Source organism: Melospiza melodia, chromosome 22 (genome assembly GCF_035770615.1).
Source record: "Melospiza melodia melodia isolate bMelMel2 chromosome 22, bMelMel2.pri, whole genome shotgun sequence".
NCBI lineage: Eukaryota > Metazoa > Chordata > Aves > Passeriformes > Passerellidae > Melospiza > Melospiza melodia.
In genome coordinates, this window is record NC_086215.1 from 2,983,310 (window position 1) to 3,002,957 (window position 19,648).

At 50.7% G+C, this 19,648-nt stretch overlaps 1 protein-coding gene and 1 non-coding gene across 10 annotated transcripts in view; both read right to left on the minus strand.

Moving 5' to 3' along the window:
* The window catches only part of ZNF618 (zinc finger protein 618), a 153,005-nt gene that overhangs the window by 109,657 nt on the left and 23,700 nt on the right, over nt 1-19,648 (minus strand). The gene's annotated exons all lie outside the window — the stretch shown is intronic.
* Nucleotides 16,343-16,505, minus strand: LOC134428372 (U1 spliceosomal RNA). Its single transcript, XR_010030375.1, has one exon. It is a non-coding gene; the product is annotated as a U1 spliceosomal RNA (small nuclear RNA).

Genomic DNA, 19,648 nt, shown 5'->3' on the forward strand with positions numbered 1-19,648 from the left:
GCAGCACTGCAGGGGATGGGGCAGCTCAGATCCCTCCTGGGCTCCTCCATCCTTGGTGTTGAGCTCCTTCAGAGCCTGGGAATGCCAGAGCAGCAGCACCTTCCTGAGAGCTCCCATGGGAGGCCCCCGCCGCTCTCCTGCGTCACTCCACACCACACTGATGTTGCAACTCTCCTTTTCCTGAATTCTTCTGCATTTCTCCCTCTGATTCATCCCAAAAACGCTCAAAGCCTGGTTTTGAAGCCTTCTCCAAGCTCCTCATCACCTATCCCATCTTGCTGGCAATGTCCCAAGGAGCCTGACAGTAACTCCCACACAGGCTGAGCTGCTGGACACAGATCTGAGCTCTGACCTGCTGTTCCTGGAGAGCCACACCCAAGTTCTGCCCATGAGGATTTTGTGTTTGCTCACTCTGGGTGCCTGATGTGCCTCTTCTCAAACCAAGCACTGCTGCTCCTCTGCAGCCTCAAACGTCCCCCTTTCGTTCTGCCTCTCCAGCCCACGAGCCAACCATCTCCTCCTTTACAGCATCACCAGAATCCACTGGTGACACTTGGTCCCCTGGGCACAGAGGGACAATGGGGACACCTGGCAGCAGCAGACATGATGCCCTGACTGTGGCATGCCCTGTCCTGAAAGGCAGAGGGAGGCAGAGAAATTCTGAAGTGAGCGATTACAGCCCATCCTGTGCGTGAGGATGCTTCTGCTTAATTCGATCAGCTGGGGCCTGGCTTTTCCCCTAAACTACAGGGGTTTCTCTCTAATAAAAACCTTCTACCCAAGCTCTATTAACCACAGAGGCTTTCAGCATCCAAATAAAGATGTTCTAAATTTCTGATGCTCTTAGCATCACTGATCTTGAGCAGCAGGCTCCAGATCTACAGCACTGTATGTGATTTTAAAGGGGCTGATTCACCAAGTTTCATCTTACCCATAAAGGCAACAAAAGATTTCAGCCCAATGCAGGGAAAACCAATGCTTATTCACAGACCCTCACACACAGTGGCTTGTACTTCAGCCTGGCCCCCCACTGCAAGCTCTTTGGTGCCTTGGGTCTGACTTAAATCTAGAATCAGGCCCTGGACTGACTCCTGGCACATTCACAGCCTGGCTTAGGGGCAGCTGCTCACTAGGGACCTACAAGGACACACACACCCCTGCAGGACCTGGACCCCAGCACAGGAACCGTCACACCTCACTCTGCAGCCCCCAGCACACCCAGCCCTCCGGCCCCTCCACCACAGCTCTGGATTTGCCAGGGGCAGCAAACACGGACAGGACACACCCCAAACACCCTCAGGGCAACACTAAACAGGCTACATGAGAAGCCTGATGAGATATGGCCCCTCCACTCTCCAGCTTCTCATCTTCCTCCCAACCACAGCCATGGGGTCTCCCCTGGCACCCGCTCCTCCTCCTGCCCCAGAGCTCAGGGCACACACAGGTGTCTCTGCCTCCAGCACTCCCTGACCCCCAAACCCATTCAGACACACTCTGAGTCTCCTATTCCCCTCTAAATCTCATCTTGAGGCTTTTCAGTTTATCAAGTTTGCCATTTGACTTCAGTGGTCTTTGGAAAAGGCTCCTGGGCCCCTTACGGATGCTCCAAGGCAGAGGCAGCTCTGGGCTAACACAGCCTTTTGTAGCATCTGCTGGTGTGACCACAGCATGCTCTGGGACCAGTGACACTCAGGGGGTGTGGGACTGTCCCTGTGGGTCAGACGTCAGCCAGGAGCTCCCCAGGAAAGCACTGCAAGGGCTGCAAGAGAGGCCCCTGACTCCTGAATGCCAGAGCCAGAGGGGAAATCCACTGAGGAGGGATGATCCATGACTGCCAGGCACCCACTGATGGGCGCTGCCAGCACGGCTGCAGGGGGGCCTCATTCCTGGGCACCCCAGCCTGAGACACCAGAGACACCACAGTGACACCGCAGTGACACCACAGTGACACCACGGTGACACCACAGTAACACCACAGTGACACCACAGTGACACCACAGTGACGCCACGGTGACAGCGCAGCGACATTGCAGTGACAACACAATGACATGACAGTGACATTGCAATGACACCACAGTGACATCATAGTGACATCACAGCGACACCACGGTGACAGCGCAGTGACACCGCAGTGACATTGCAGTGACAACACAGTGACATCACAGTGACATTGCAAGGACACCACAGTGACATCGTAGTGACAACACAATGACATCACAGTGACATCGTAATGACACCACAGCGATATTATAGTGACTCACAGTGACGTCGTAGTGACATCACAGTGACTCGCAATGACTTGCAGTGACATCACAGTGACACCACAGTGACATTGCAGTGACACCACGGTGACACCGCGGTGCCACCACAGTGACATTGCAGTGACACCGCGATGACATCGCTGCGACATTGCAGTGACAACACAATGACATCACAATGACATTGCAATGACACCACAGTGACATCGCACTGACACCACAGTGACACCATGGTGACAGCGCAGTGACATCGCAGTGACAACACAGTGACATCGCAGTGACATTGCAATGACACCACAGTGACATCACAGTGACACCGCAGTGACACCACAGTGACAACATGGCGACATCGCAGTGACACCACAGTGACATTGCAGTGACATTGCAGCGACACCTCGGTGACATCATGGTGACATCACAGTGACACCGCAGTGACACCGCAGTGACACCATCACAGTGACACCATCACAGTGATGCTGCAGTGATGCCACAGTGACATTGCAGTGACACCACGGTGACACCACAGCGACACCACAGTGACTCCATGGTGACAGTGCGATGATACCACAGTGATACCACAGTGCCATCGTAGTGACACCACAGTGACACCATGGTATAATGCTGCAGTGACACCGCAGTGCCACCACAGTGACATCGCAGTGACACCGCAGTGACACCGCAGTGACACCATGGTAATGCTGCAGTGCCACCACAGTGACAGCGAAGTGACACCACAGTGACATCACAGTGACATTGCAATGACCCCACACTGACATCGTAGTGACATCACAGTGACACCACAGTGACAGCGCAGTGACATCGCAGTGACAACACAGTGACACCTCGGTGACGTCATGGTGACATCACAGTGACACCACAGTGACACCATCACAGTGATGCTGCAGTGATGCCACAGTGACATTGCAGTGACACCACGGTGACACCACAGTGACATTGTAGTAACAACGCAATGACTCGCAGTGACATCGCAATGACACCACAGCGACATTATAGTGACTCACAATGACGTCATAGTGACATCACGGTGACTCGCAATGACACAGCAGTGATATCATACTGACATCACAGTGACACCACAGTGACACCACGGTGACACCACAGTGACATCGCAGTGACACCACAGTGACAACATGGTGACATCAGAGTGCCACCACAGTGACATCGCAGTGACACCACAGTGCCATCACAGTGACATCGCAGTGACATCACAGTGACACGATGGTGGCACCACGGTGACAGCACATTGACACCACAGTGCCATCACAGCAACGCCACAGTGCCATCACACTGACACCATTGCAGTGACATCACAATGACACCACAGTGACATTGTAGTGACACCACAGTGCCACCACAGTGCCACCATCACACACGCCCATCCCATGGCCATGGAGCAGGGGCCGATCCCTCTGTGGCACAGGCCCAGCCTGGAGCACCTGGGGCACCCCACCCCTGCCCCTGAAGCATTCCCAGCCCAAGTCCCTCTGCCCAAGGCCCTGTGACACCCCCACACCAGGACTGGCCTCCGGATAATGTCCCTGCCGTGTCCTGCCCCACCAGGGGCCAGCAGGCCAGGCCACAGGGAACAGCAGGGTGGATTTGAACAGAGCTCCCAACACCTCCCAGCCCAGCCTCTCTGTGCCAGCACCCTGTGACACTGTCCTCCCTAACAACAAACACAGCCATGAGGAGATGGCACTGACTGGGTGACACTGCCAGACAAAACAGAGACGCTCCCATGCTCATGGCAGACACAACCACTCACCTCACACACAGAAACATGGGGAAAAGTTTCAAATGAATTTTCCTGCAGGTGGGAACACCTAAGCAAACCTGGATGAAAATGGTGTGTGGCAAGAAATTCAGCCTGGATGTCTTTATATGGGAAAGAAGAAAGAAAACCGGCCTTGTCAAACAGACTTTGAGTTACTTCCTGATAAGATTTATGGGTTTGGTTGAGAAAGATAACTGCTTTAGCATAAGAGACTTAGATTTCTGCACGGCTTACTATTGCACAAGATGTTGAGTCAAAAAAATAAATTAAAAAAATAAAACAGCCCCAAAAAAGAAATCAATGTAAACACATACTAAGTGGATTAAAAAACAGCTATCTGATAAATTTTGAAAACCAGCTGTAATGAGAGAATCCTCATTTCTTCCAAGAGAAAGCAGTCTCTGAAAGGATTCAATATCTATCACTGATTTACAAGCAGCTAGAAAATCATTTGCAGTCATGTTTGTAGAGAACATAAAATTAAAAATTAGTTGCCCATAATTAAAGAGGACAGGTCACTAATACAATGCCATCTGGATCGATGGGTGTGCTGCAGTCATTTAAACAAGATGCATTTGTAAGCAGCCAAACTGTGCAAGTAGGAAATAACCAAACCCCAAACTAACGAGCAGCAGAAGGACATTATCCTGGAGAAAGGACTGGAAAACACTTGTGCCACTGAGGAGGAGCACTTCTGCTGCACCTGAGGGGCCACAGAGGAGGCCAGGGGGGTTCCCTGAGGATGAGGAGGCTGTTCAGTGTGCTGACACCAGCAGTGACATCTTCATTTTGTGCTGGTTCCATTTCATGTGCAATAAATGCACCCAGGATGCTGAAGGAAGAGGCTCCTCACGTCCCACAGCAGGAATGTGAGATGTGCCCATCCCTCCTCACAGGCTGTGCCAGACCTGGGCGATGAGGAGCCCTTCCAGGCTGGACAGGTGGACAGAGCATGGTCAGGACCCCCTGGTGCTGCTCAGGCTCTGAAATCAGCCCCAATTTCCTGCCAGCCTGGCCTGGGTGACTGCACCAAGAGCCTCTGTTTATTTTTGCTGAATTAGTCAGATGGGTTCCTGTCAAAAACAAAGCTCACTCTCCAGCAAATCTGATCACATCTAACAAAAATCTGCATAGCTTGGACCCAGAGATCCTGACTTACAGCTGCAAAACCCAAAGAAAGAAACAAGCAATGAGGCAGCAATTATTTTCTTCCCACTTTACGTCTTATAAACCCCTTTTCCTCCTTGGCTGCCCAATTTATTTTTGATGACTGCCCTCGATGGCAGCTCCAGAAATCAAACACTTAACCTCTGCAAGTTGCTTCCCTTAATGAATACACAGCAGTTTGCTATTCATTACAGGCAGAAGGAAAAGCCAAATGTGTTTGTGCTGCATTAGCCAGCAGGGCTGTTAAAGCCAGCATGGACAGTAGCCATGGCGACCCCCTCGGCAAGGAACACCCCACTTTCCAAAGGCTATTGTCAGGGCTCAAAACATTAAACAGAAGCAACTTTTTATTATTACTGTTAGTATTATTTATTGCTAGTTTGGAAGAGAATTCACCATCTGTGATAGATGGCAGCCTGGCAGCACTACAGGAGTTCACCCACAGACTGAGGATAAAATACTCAAGGGTTTAGAGTTTATGTAGGGTACCTGAGCTCTGACCTGCAAATGGGCACCTTTATAATGGCACAGCAACTGATCTCCAGGCACACCAAACCCCTGGCACTCTGCTAAGGGCACTGCCTGATGCTCCACTGCTTATCTCCAGCACACAAAACCCCACTCAGGTCTGCCAGGACAAAGCCATCCTGGCGCTGACATGGTGATGTATTTCTGTCTCTAAAGAGGAGAAGGACAAGGCAAAGGATGAGAGCTTCTATGGCAAGACAGCTCCAAAGGCTCAAGTAAACCTCCCTCAGTCACTGTAAATACTCAAAGCTATGAGAAACACCATCCAAAATGTATAAAACATCATGCTGTGTCCCAAACACCAGTTAGCATTGACAATTTTCATGTGAGCTGATAAGTAATTTCTGTTCATTTATTGAGCTGGAAAATCTGAGACAGATCATATAACCTGCCCAGAGCCACAGGAGAAGATTTTGTGAGAACCAGGCACTTATGTATTGAATTTCAGTCTTGTTTTTTATTCAGAAAATCATTCCTTTGTTTTGGAGAGGATATCCAAGTGCCAAGGGTCATCCCCAGACTCTTCTGGATAGTCAAAACATCAAAAAGCAGATAGAGACAACCTGGCCAGTGAAAGGAACAATGTTAAGGGCTCTTCAGACCACTTACTGCCAGTGCACTTATGATTAAAGGAAAGCAGGGTCATTTGATTGCTTTTCAAAGCTAACAAGGTTATTCCAGCATGGAGGGACGCAGGCAGTGAGCTCCCACTATCCAGGGAGTGTTTATACAGACTGGCACACAAATAACCAGGGACTGCAGCAATAACCAGGGACTGCTCTCTGGGGTCTGTTCAGTGCTGTCCCTGAAAACGCTGCAGCTCCCATGGGCAGGGGACACTCTGGGACACGGATCTGCTGTGAGCAGAAACACAAACCCAACAGCAAACCCTCCATCAGAAAGCTGCCACAGCTGCCTGCTCCTGCCAAAGGGGATCTGGTGAAAATCCACCCAAGACCCAGCAGCCTCTTATGGCCTCTCTCTGCCAAGGATGAGAGCCCAGAGCTGGCCCTGTCCCCCAGCCCAGCCCAGCCCCTGTGCTCCCACTGAGCTCTGCTCTGCCAACAGCCCCAGACCAGGCTCCAGGGCACTGCCAGCCCTGGCACAGCAGCCTCTGGGGACACAGGGACACTGCCCACCCCACTCCAGCATCACTCAGGTGCCTTTGCTGTGCAGGCACTCCCTGTGAGGGATTCCCCAGCTCCAGCCCAGCCACACAGAGCAGCTCTGAGCCCTTGTGGCCACAGTGCCAGCAGGCAGTGGCACTGGCAGAGGTGGCTGGGCAGACCAGCACATGCCAGGCACCAGTGCTGGCCACCACACACAGTCTGGCCTCTGAACTGCCAGATCTGCTTCTAAGCTATGTCCTTGCAAAGCCAGTGCAACTACTGCCCCCCTCCAGCAATAAAACCTGGGCTCAGCTGAAGTCTCAACCCCACCTGTGCTTGGTGGATACAAGATTTGCTTTTCTCCAACCATCTTCCACAGCTTTGAGCTAGATGGACACTGCTGAAGGCTCTAACAGTTCCCATTCTCTATGGCTAAATACAATTTTGAGGGGCTACAACTCTGGGAGTCACTTGTTAAGGTCAGTCTGAATGAGCATTAATTGGTTTTAATGAAGTGTAGAACACACCAAACAGAATAAACTCATTCAAAAGGCAACTAAAAATGTCCCAAGACCTTCACTCTTCAACATCTTACCCACACACTGATTTTCAGAGTCAAGCACTTACTCCATGCTGCATTTTTATGTATTTAAATCAGAATATAGAACACCATCAGCAAGGTTGGACCTGTAAGATCACCTGGGATAATGAAAGGTGTCCCTGCCCCTGGCAGAGGAATGGGATGAACTTTAAGGTCTCTTCCAACTCAAACCCATCTAGGATTCTATGACTGAATCCATAATCAACCTCTCTCTCCTGACTGAGGTGATTGGAGACATTGCTGGGTCCAGCTGTGGACACAACATCAGCCCCTGTTACTCCTCCTGGACACAGAGGGAGGCTTGGCCTCTTCACCTGACCCCAGCAATGCTCTCCAGGGGCTGTGAGCAGAGCAAGGGAAGGCATGAGGAGCTGCACAGCCCAGCACAGTGGAATGGCAAACACCTCCCTGGCTGTTCCAGCAGTCCTTAGAGGAAAAGAGCCCTTCTCAGAACAAGGAGCACCATCACTGCTCCATGGCACAGGTAGAAGGCTGGTTCAGGCTGTCTGGCAGCAGTCCTGGCCTGGCTCCAGACCCATCAGTCCTCACCCACTGAGTGTGAAACGCTCTGGCTCCTGCATCCTGTGTTTATCACTCAGCTTCATGCAGGATCAAGCCCTTGCAAAAATGGAAAGCAGCTGGTCCACTCCTGTCTGAGAGTGCCTGCATGAGGAAAGCTGAGCAGGCTCAGACCATGGGTCCATAGAAGGGTTAGAAAAGTGTACAAAACCAGGAAAAGCCTAAGTGCAACATCATCATCCTAAGTGCAACACCTCCAGAATCATTCCCCATCCTTCACTGAGCCACTGAGGGGCTTCACAGGACAGAGGGGTTGTCTTTGTGCTCGGTTGCTCTTGGCAGAAAGTTCTTTCATTAATTTATCCAGTTGCTGTTTTTTTACTATTCTATAAATGTAAAAGATAAGACCAGGCTCTCACACCAGCCAGGATGGAAGACACCAAGCATTCCTACCAAACCCAAGCCAAATGCTGAAGTGTCTCACATCACACTCAAAAACAAAAAGAGCAGCTACTGGAAGGCAACTTGGAGGGAGCACAGAACCAGATTCAGAGTCACAGAATCATTAAGGTTGGGAAAGACCTCCAAGATCATCAAGTCCAACCTTCAATGAAACACCAGGTCTCAGGCTGCAAGGTGCAGCTGGGTGTGTTGTTCTATCCCCACCTGTCAGAGCTGGGGCAGCTCTCTGCTGTCCATGGGGCAGTTGTTTCTTTCTCTCTCCCACAGCCAACCCTCCCTCCAGGAGATCTCTGCTGTCCATGGCCACTGAGTGTCCCTGCAGGGCTGATCCAACCCCAGCATCCCATGGGGAGATGCTGCGCCCAGGGCAGGAGCCAAGCATTCCTGCCTGGATCCAATCTGAGCCTGGCACAGCACAGCAGCCTTTGCCCCCTGCACTGCCAGAGGAGCAGCTTTCTGCTGCCCTGCATGGCCAGAGGGAGCCCAGGCCCATCTGCAGCAGCCCTGGAGCTGCAGAGGAAAACTCCCCCCTTGTGCAGGATCCCTGCTGCAGCAGAGCCACAGCTGGCACTGCAGGAGGGCTGAGCCCCCCTGGGATGGGGCTGGGACACCCCCTGACACACAGGGGACAGGGACTGGTCTGATTCTGGCAGTGCATTGTTTTCTTTATTTGTACTATTGCATTTGTATTTTTAATTTCCCTTGTAAAGAACTGTTATTCCTGCTTCCATGTCTTTACCTGAGAGCCCCTTAACTTCAAAATTATAATAATTCAGAGGGAGAGGGTTTACATTTTCCATTTCAGTGGAGGCTCCTGCCGTCCTTAGCAGACACCTGTGTTCAAACCAAGACACACCACCATTCCCACTAAACCCTACCACAAAGTGGATCTCAGAGCAGAGCCCACACAACACATTTCTGAGCACATAAATGATAAATCCTGCCCACACCCAACGCCCAGGCCCCTGGCTGGGGGCATCATCAGGAGCATGAACTGATTCTCCAGGAGCAGCTCTAGGAGGAGGCCCTTGGGTGGCTGTGGGTGAGCAGCCCTGGGCAGTGCTGCTGCAGGGATGATGTGCAGCCCTTCCCTGCCTGCTAAAGTCACCCTCAGCCCACAGCCAGGCACATTTTCCCCCTGCCTTCTGCACTGCTCCCAAGCCACACTGCTCTGCCACCTCCCTGCACAGCTGGGGATTCCTCAGTGTGCCCCACTGTGTGAGGGGCGTGGATTTTGAAAAACAAACCCAAAACTTTGTGGCACCCTCGACTGTTCCCAGATCCTGGAGACGTGTGGGAAGTGTGCTGAGCAATGTTTCTGAAGCAAAGGTTCAGCTTCCAGAGACCATTCTCAGCTGGATGGGAGCCACCAGCACAAGCCAAGGCGTGGAGCAGCCTCAGCCTGGAGTGTGCTGGTAAACACCACAACTACAGTAGGCTCTAAAAGCCAAAAATTAGAAATTTTAAATTTTTTTGAGTTTTAAATTAACAATACAAACTTCAAGACAGTAAACTTTCTGCCCTTTATTTATTTATTTACTATTATTTTTTAAGGCTCAGTGTGATAGCACTGCACTGAGCAAAACATCTCATGGTCTGATTGTCTGACAGAAGAGCTGAAAACACAACAGGAGAGCAGGGTTTAACCCACTATCCAGCATTTGGGCATTTCAGAAACAGTGCCAAAGAATTTAACACTGCACATTTATTATTTTAGAGTAGCTGGCGGTGCAATTTGCAAAATCTATTTCAAAATCTATTTCTCCTAGAAATATTTTCATAATTTAATAAAATTAAAAGGAAAACTGGGTATAAGTTTAAGTATTGCTTTCACATTGCAGCCTCCAAAATTTTACTGTGCTGCGGTGTGGAGGAGAACCAGACAATGAAAAGGAGAAGTGATCTCACCCTGGTTTCATTTGTGAAAGAGCCACAAGTGAGATGTTTATAGGATGGATGTGTTGTATCATTTGGTTTTAGGAACCTCTGTCTCTGCCAGCAAGGTAAGGAAGGAGCCCAGAGCACTTGAGAGTTGGCTTTTCTTCAAATAAATCTGCATCTCTGAAAGGGTCAGTGATGGCCAACCATGACTGTCCCTGTCCCATGTTCCAGCTGCTCCCCATGGCCTGGAGGGCTCGGGGTGCCCGGGAAGGGCCTGGAGGGCTCAGGGTGTCACGAAGGGCTTAGGGTGCCATGAAGGGCCCAGAGGCCTCGGGGTGCCCAGGAAGGGCTTGGGGTGCCAGGGAAGGGCCTGGAGGGCTCGGGGTATCAGAAAGACTTGGGGTGCCAGGAAGGGCCTGGAGGGCTTGAGGTGCCCAGGAAGGGCTCAGGGTGCCTGAGAAAGGCCTGGAGGGCTCGGGGTGCCCAGGAAGGGCTCAGGGTGCCTGAGAAAGGCCCGGAGGGCTCGGGGTGCCCAGGAAGGGCCTGGAGGGTTTGGGGTGCCCAGGAAGGGCTCAGGGTGCCAGGAAGGGAGGGCCTGGAGGGCTCGGGGTGCCCAGGAAGGGCTCGGGGTGCCCAGGGAGGGCCTGGAGGGCTCAGGGTGCCCAGGAAGGGCCCAGGGCCCCAGCGCTGCCCGGCCCCGCCCGGCCCTGCAGGGTTTGGTGCTGAAATGCAGGGCCCGGTGCCAGCAGGGCTGGGCCTTTCACAACAGCAGGGACTTTCATGAAACTTCTCTCCAGAATTTGTCCACTCATTATCTATTACAAAATATGTTCCTGTAGCTAAAGGGAACCCCCCTTTAGGGGCACAGACAGAGGAACAAGCTATGGAGGCCAAGCATGTGTGATTCCTTGTCTGTTCACCATGGAAGCCCAGGCTGGACTGGCTGGGAGGGACATCCAAGCCCATCCAGTGCCACCCCTGCCATGGCAGGGACACCTCCCACTGGCCCAGGTGCTCCCAGCCCTGCCCAGCTGCTGCCAGGAGCTGCCCAGGCCCCTCGGGCTGTTTGCTCAGGGACACAAAGGGAGGATCTGGCTCACACAGGGGAGGGGGGGTCTGGATGCCCCTGGTGAGGACAGGGCAAGGTGACAGATCACCTGGATGATGGAAACCCCACAAAGAGAAATAAATGCAGAACATGCACAGAGAGTGGGAAGATGCCATAAAATGAAATCAGGGGGTGCTGGGGTAATGGAGGATCTGAGCAGGCCCAGGGTGTTCAGAGAATCCCAGACTGGTTTAGGTTGGAAGGGACCTTAAATCCCACCCAGTGCCACCCCTGCCATGGCAGGGACACCTCCCACTGTGCCAGGTGCTCCCAGCCCTGCCCAGCCTGGCCTTGGGCACTGCCAGGGATCCAGGGGCAGCCACAGCTGCTCTGGGCACCCTGTGCCAGGGCCTGCCCACCCTCACAGGGAACAATTCTTAATTCCAAAGATCCCATCCAGCCCTGCCCTCTGGCAGCTTAAAAATATTCCTCCTTGTTCTGTCACTGTCTGCCCATATGAAAAGTCCCTCTCCCTCCTTTTTACAAACCCCTTGAGGCTTTGGCAGGGGCTCTGAGCTCTCCTGGAGCTTCTCCTCTCCAGGTGAGCACCCCCAGCTCTCCCAGCCTGGCTCCAGAGCAGAGGCTCCAGCCCTGGAGCAGCTCCATGGCCTCATTCCAAAAGCAACAGATCTTGTGCTGAGGACCCCAGAGCTAGAGGCAGAATCATTCTATGATTCTATGAAAAAATCCCATAACAAGAAGCAATTAAACCCTCACGTGCTGACCCTGTGCTAATCCACATCAGATAAACACCTTTTCCAATCTCAGACCTCTGTCCAGCAGCTCCTGAGCAAAATCACATTCACATCATTGGCAGTATCTTGTGGGGAGCACAGATTTATTGCTCCTTGTACACCTCCAAGTCCTGTGGACCTTCCTGCACGTCCCAACATCACCAAAACTGCAGCAGGGCCTCAGAGCAGCCAAGGAAATGTAGGAGATGACAAATAATCAATTCCCCCTGGAGCAGGAGGGAAATCATTTATTTCACAGCTGCTTTGTACCTGTAGAGAAGTCTTGGCACAGCATCTTAACTACACCTTGAATGCTCCTTTGAGGCACTGAAGGTGCTCTGGGGGATCATGCAGTGTTAATATAAATATATTAAGGAAATAAATGAGGAGCTGCTCCTGCAAGCTGCAGTAACATCTCATGCAGTCCATTACAGACTGCTAAATTCAGGAAAAATCTTGAATTTTCATCAGAGACAACCAAAAGGTCAGTCTTTCTTATGGGATTTCAGCCATTTGAGTGCCCTTTTGAGCTACAATCTTGAAATTAGGAATAATTCATTCATTACAGACTGCTGATTACAGGAGGGGGGGAAGGAAACAGAAATTTGACATTTCTTTCCAGTTCACCAAAAGGTCAGTCTACTGATTTACAAAATTTATATTAATTTTAACTCTGAGTCTGTCACACTGGGCACGAAGCATCCAATTTGGGGAAATTAAGGTCATTTAAGGTCTCCAGTTGCATTTATCATTTAGAATGCAGAAGAAGTTATCAAAGGCAAAGCTGAGGGAGGCATTGGCCAAAGTCACCCAAATTTGGAACAGCTGCCAATTTCAAAACACTAAAATGCATTTCAAAGAAGAATTAAAAAGAAATTTAAAAGATTTTAAGTCTCTTCTTGCCACATACTGCCAGACACCAGCTGCCATTGCTTCACAGGACAGAAAGAAGCTAAAATTTGGGGTGGAACCATCTCTCATGGCAAACCCATCTGTCCTCAAGCCACACTGGACTCATCTGGGCTCACACCATCACCAGCACTAAGGCCAGCAGGGTCCCTTGCCACCAGCAGCCTGCTCACATCCTGGAAATCCTCCTCTGAGAGCTTGGAAACACCGAGAGAGGAGGAGGAGGAGGAGGAGGAGGAGGAGGAGGCAGCATGGATGTCGTCTCCTGGAGCGGCTGGAGCAGAGGAAGGAATGCTTCCCAACTGACTCAAAGGTCATGGGGAGGAGGGTGGGAGGGGTCTCCCACAAATTTGGAAAATGTTGCCAAGCTGCAGAGCAGGACCCAGCCTGGGAGGGCCCTGCTGGGGCTCCCCAGCCCTCAGGAAGCCCCTGCACAGAGCTCTGCCATAGCAAAACCAGAGAAAAGCCACAGTCAAGAGACCCCTGCTCAAACCCCTGAATGCTGTGAGCCCCTTGCTGAGCTCCAGGAGTGCTGTTATTGGGAAATAAGTCACTGGGGAGACCCCCAGCCCTGTGCAATGGCAAGGCTCAGGCTCCTTCCCTGCCTCCCAGGGAAGTCCTGCTCAGCAGCTCTGCATCCCAGGGCATGGAAAAGCATCCCAAGGTTTGTGAGGAGCAGCAAGGAGACAGAGCAATCACAATGCCTGCTTTCCTGCCCTGACCAGCCCAGCCCTTCCCTCAGCACCAGGGAATGGCTCCCAAGGCAGGGCTGAACCCTCAGCTGCTCTAAACCAGCCAGCACTGCTGCCCTCCATTCTTTTTTTCATGAAAATGTCACTCTTTTTAACAATTCTTGATAAAAATTGCAAGGAGGTCTGTCCAGGCAGGAGGGTGTTCCTGCTGCCACAAACAGGACCTGTGTGCACTCAGGCTCTGCCACTCCACACTGACTGTCTATGCAGCAGCCTGACAGGACCTTCTTCTTCAGACACGAAAAATTAAGGAAACCATCTTGGCATTGAGGTAATTTTGTGCTCCAGCTATAACCTCTGCCCATCAAGCTTTTGTTCACTCTACCCATGTTTATGCTGTAAGGGGATTTACCTTTTCGAGCTTCTTAGACACAGAAAGTTGGATTTGACCACTTTCCCTTTGGAAAAAAAAAACAGTTCAGCGCTTGATTCTGTTTTAAAAATTGGCCTTGGTACAAGATTTTAAAATAAATCGCTACTTTCTAAACTATTTGCAAACACTAGTTCCTCTTTGTGTTTCATTTCTTCAGGGAAAAAAAAATCTAAATCTAATCCACAATCAGACATTTTCCTTTTTTTCCCCTCCTTTTTAATTTAGTAACTTGTGAATTCATGCATTGACCCAGCTGAACAAAGGGCAAAGACTGTTAAATTCCAGAGCCCAGGAGATATTCGGTTACTCATTCAAGGCCTTCCACAGAGTTTAAAAATAAATAAAAATGAGCCTTAGCGAGGAGGAGTGGCATATTTGGAAATGACACTTTTAAATTAACAACTGAAAAGGGGAGAAAGGTAAACTGGAAAGAGATTAGCTGCTCGCTGTGCTGTGAGGGAAAGATGGAGTGGGTTGGAACTCATTAGCCCAATTACATAATAGATTGTTTTGGCCAAATTCAAAGGCAATAAAAGCAGAGAGAAATGAACATTAGGTACCAGCAAAGATGGAGGAGGTGGGGGAAAGAACAAGAGAAGGCTTTTTATGATTTTATTCGTGAAGCTTCTTTCAAAGGTTCCATTTCAGCAGGGAAGCACCAAGCAGAGGCAGGAATTTGGTAAATAACCAAAATCAGGCTGGGGGTGCCCAACGCCAACGCCACAGTGGTGGGGAGGGAGTGCTGGAACACCAACCAAGGGAGAAAACAGAACTTGAAATCTCCCCGTCTTCCCTTCCTCCTGGCCCTGAAAAATCACATTTCATTGAATTCAAAAGCATTCTGAAATTTTACTAGTTTAGGAAAGATTGAATAAGCATGTAATTAAATTAATTACAGAATCACTGCTCTGCATCCTACTGCAGGAATAGCAGTGAATCAACCAAATGGATTCAAAATCACTTCCTAAATGCTTTCCAGTCAAATAAAACTTCAAGTGCAGCTTCAAACCACTCACAGCACAGTCCACAAAAGCCCAACCTCTCCATCAGTTTGCTCCAGCCATACAGGAAACGCTCCTAAAGAGCACGACCCGAGCTGGAGGATTTCCTTTCCCAAATAAACAGCAGCTGCTCAGAGCTGGATGCCTCCTGTCATGCCTGCATTCCCTGCCTGCATCATATTCCCTGCCTGCATCCCCTGCCCCACAGGGCACTGTTCAGCTCCTGTCCAGGCCAGTTCCCATGGACAGCCACCACACCCTGCACCCTGTGCAGGATCACAGAATCCTTTAGGTTGGAAAAGATCTCCAAGATCAAGTCCAGCCTTTGATTGATGCCCACCTCATCAACCAAACCAACTTCTTTTTCCAGCTTCTCACTTATCAGCCCTGAGCACAAGGAGGAGATGGGGAAAATCCCTCTACATGTTCATGGCTAAGGATGCACACAAAGTGTGTGCTCTAATTGAGGATGAGAGCCTGGTTCCCACCAGGAAAGTGCCACCACCACCCCCACAGCCTCTGCAGGCCCAGAGCTGAGACTCCGGGGCCTCAAATGAGGGTTCTGTGTGGCTCACACAGTGAGCTGTGCTCCTGGATGGAGTAAGACATCCAGTGCTGGCCTACAGGAGAGCATCATTCCCCTTGCTGGGGCTGTCTGAGATCAGAAGGGCCCCTTTCCCCCTGTGGGAGAGCAGAGGAGCACAGCCAGAGGTGGATTAGCTGCAACAAGCACGAGCTGCACCCCAGCTCTGGCAAACAGGAGCCCAAGAGCAGCAGCACGAGCACAGCAGTGCAGGAGCAGGCACAGGCTCCAGGAACACGGGCACAGCCTCAGCCATCACCCACACAGCTGTGGGCAAGGCTGTTAATGCTTAATGGGCAGGAGGGTCACAGGCAGCCTGGGCCAGCAGGGCTGGAAGCTGCCAGCAGCCCTGGCTGCAGAGGGACCGTGCTGGTGCACCACAGGGATCACAGAATCACACAGAATCACAGAATCGTGAGCTTGGAAAAGACCTCTAAGATCATCAAGTTCAACCTATGCCCTAACACCTTAATTAGACTATAGCACCAAGTGCCATGTCCAGTCTTTTTTTAAACACCAAGATGGTGGCTCTACCACCTCCCTGGGAAGAGCATAAAAAAAGGAGGGGAGAGCACAAACACAGTCCCCCAGTAGCACAAATGATGCAGTTGAGTTTCCCACATTTGGGGAAATCACAGGGGTCAGCACACCCAGAGTGCCAGGGATGAGCCTGGCCCTGGGAAACTCACCTGCCTGATTGTGGTGTCTCCCTGCCAGGTAAGTATGGGGCTGCCTTCCCCCAGCAGGGAGGAGGCCCATGGGTTTCTGGGGGAGCAGTTTGATGGCCTGGGGGAAGCTCTCTCTCTCTGGATACTCCTCCCCTTTCACACAGGAGAATCCCGCAGCTCCTGCTCCCACAGCACCAGCACCGACCCTGCCAGCTCAGCCCTACATGACACACACACAGTGTCCCCCTCCAGGAGGGCCTTCCAAAGGCACACCCAGCTATTACAGGGGGCCTGTCACACTGCCCTGAGCACAGCAGCACACACACTGCTCCAGGGAAACCGAGTGCAACTGCTGACACAGCAAGCAAACACCAACGCTGACCTGGGGGACTTGGCACAAATGAAATGAAGGAAGTTCCTCCACCAGCAGTGCTGCTTCCAAAGACATGTTCATCCACACTCTGCATGGCTCCAGCAGCAAAGGCAGCAGCCAAAGGCAGCTTGCATTCCCCACCCTATGGGAGACACAGCCCAAAATCCCTCAAGTGGTGCCAAAAGTGGAAACAGCCAAGCAGGAAACCCATGGGATGGGTGCTCAGGTAGCAGGACACCAACACCACCTCCTGCTTGCCCAGACAGAAACACTTATTAAAAAATCCAAAAGAGAACTCCAGGCCCCACACTGTGTTCAACAAGCTGCTGGTCCTTTTGTCCAGAGAAAATCTCACCAGGTTCTCCCAGGCCTGATGGGATCATACAGGATCCTCACCCCAAAGCAGAGTGGCCAGCTGGGAAAGCCAGCTCCAGCTTGCTGTGTATGCAGGAGCAAATACAGGCAGGGGGTTTCTCAAACTCTTGTCACTGCAGGAGGACCTGCAATGTCCCCAAAAATGCTTTAATGCAGACTTTCTCAGAGTTTCTCACACTCTTGTCACTCTGGAGGACCTGTTATGTGTCCCAGCTGCTCTTGTGCCTCAGACATCTTTTTGTAAAAATCTTTTCTTTAAGATTTTCCTGCTGAAGCTGAGAAGTTTCAGCAACAAATGTAAACAATGGTTATCTGCTGCTGTGGAATGCAACAGGTGCACCTGTGATTGGCCCATCTTGGATGTGTATAATTAATGGCCAATCAAGGACTGAGCTATCTCAGACAGTCTGAGAAAGCTCCTTTGTTATCATTCTTGCTATTCTATTCTTAGCATAGCTAGCCTTCTGAGAACTTTCTATTCCTTTTAGTGTAGTTATAATGTAATGTATATATCATAAAATAATAAATCAAGCCTTCTAATCATAGAGTCAACATTCTCATCTCTTGCTTCACCTGAAAACCCCTGTGACCACTGTCACAATAATGTCCCCAAAAACTGCTTTAGCTGCTGTAGTACCTGCCAGCATGTGCAGCCACACGTGCTGCCTGACCTGGTCATGGCCAGCCCAGAACCAAGAGCTCAGTGATGGGATGGGTTCCAACTCCTCAGCTGACGTTCCCTGACCCAGCCAGGGCTGCAGGAGCAGCAGGAGCTCCAGCAGCACCCTGGACAGGCTCAGAGCTGGTGCTCTCCCAGCTGGCAGGGGCGTGGGGCACCCAGCGGGCACCGAGCTGTGCCCTGACACTGTGCATGGACACCTCAGCCCCCAAAGGCATTTCAATTACTACATTAAAAGGTGTGAAACGCTTCCTTCCCACACACTCTTGGCCATCTCCAGGGGCTGGGAGCCAAACCTCTCCTTGGCAGAACTAAAGCAGGCTCCAGAGCTCCCTGGGCAGTGACGGTCCGGGGCTCTTTGGGACTGGTGCTCCCCTGGCTCATCCCTGCTCTGCCCCCTCACACCCACACACATCAACCACGAAAACATCACCACAGATCTCTGCAACACAGCCGAGCTTCAGGGGGACTTGGATAAACTGAGCAGTAAAAACCTGCCAAGAGCAAATGGGACTGAAGAAAACCTCCCAGAGAAAGCAAAGCTGAAATGGGTGAGGATATCCCATGCTCTGAGGAGGGGCTGGGGGTGCAACCCCTCCCAAGGAGCCTCTCACAGCTCTGCATGGGGAGATGTGCAGCACCGAGGGGGAGAAGGGGCAGAAACCACTAAAATCAGAGTAGAATTATAAAAAAGATCCAATAGATCCATGCTCTGTGTAAGGAAGGGGTTGAACCTGATCTCAGCTGCCCTTTACATGCAGGGAAAACATCAGCTCAGTGCAAGTTACCAGCAGGAGAAGAAAGGGAAGGGAAGGAATTGTTTAAAAAGGCAAAATAAACAGAAATCACAACTGTGCCATGAACCCATCCCTACCACAGCCTGCAGGCTTGGCCATCCTGTCCCAAAACTACTCTGGGAGTAGTGAGGAAGGAATGGAAATCCACAAGTTTCATTTCACTACTCCTTCATTCCAGCAGCACCAGATGTGGTGCCAAGATTTGTGCCAGGACTGGGGCAGAGGCAGGGAAGCACATGGCAGTGGCATTTCAGGCAGAAGCTTAAAGTAACTTGGGAAATGGGGTCCAGAGGTACCAAATGTGTTTTCTTAAATATTCATATTGTTTATTTAACTTTTTTATTATTTAACTTTTTAAAAAATTATTTAACTTTCAAAAATGCAATCTTTACACAGTAGCACTTTAAGCCACTAATATCAACTTACTTATTTTTCAGTTGAGCTCCAAAGAATCCCAGTAACAGGGTAAACTCCTCATGGAAATTTAAATTGCCCAAATTGTGTCAATAAACCATCAGACATAATAGCAATGGAGCAGCCACATGTAACTCCAGGCACCAACATTTTATGAGGAAAAACCCCTAAGATATGAAAGTTGAGTGTGCTTTATTTCAGAATTCAAGGAGACCAAAGGTCCTTTACCTCCACATCCAGTGCTCAGGACCAGCAGTCCCTGTTCCATGGACCAGGGAGAAGGAAAGGCAGAGCAGACTCTGCCAGGCTGAGAACACACTGCCATAAATTCTGACTGTAACAGAAAACCCAGCTGGTTCATTCACAGCCATCCCCACGGCAAACAGAGCAGAGTTTGCTCACAAATGTGGTCCCTGGTGGAATGAGGTGCTGCCCTCCATTGCCACTCTGATGATCAAGGAGTTTCACATAAAGAAAAACAATCACAGGGAAGCTGCACATTTGCCTAATTCTGGGATTTTACCCTTTTTCCTGAGGTGGTGCGCTGACCAATTTCCTGTCA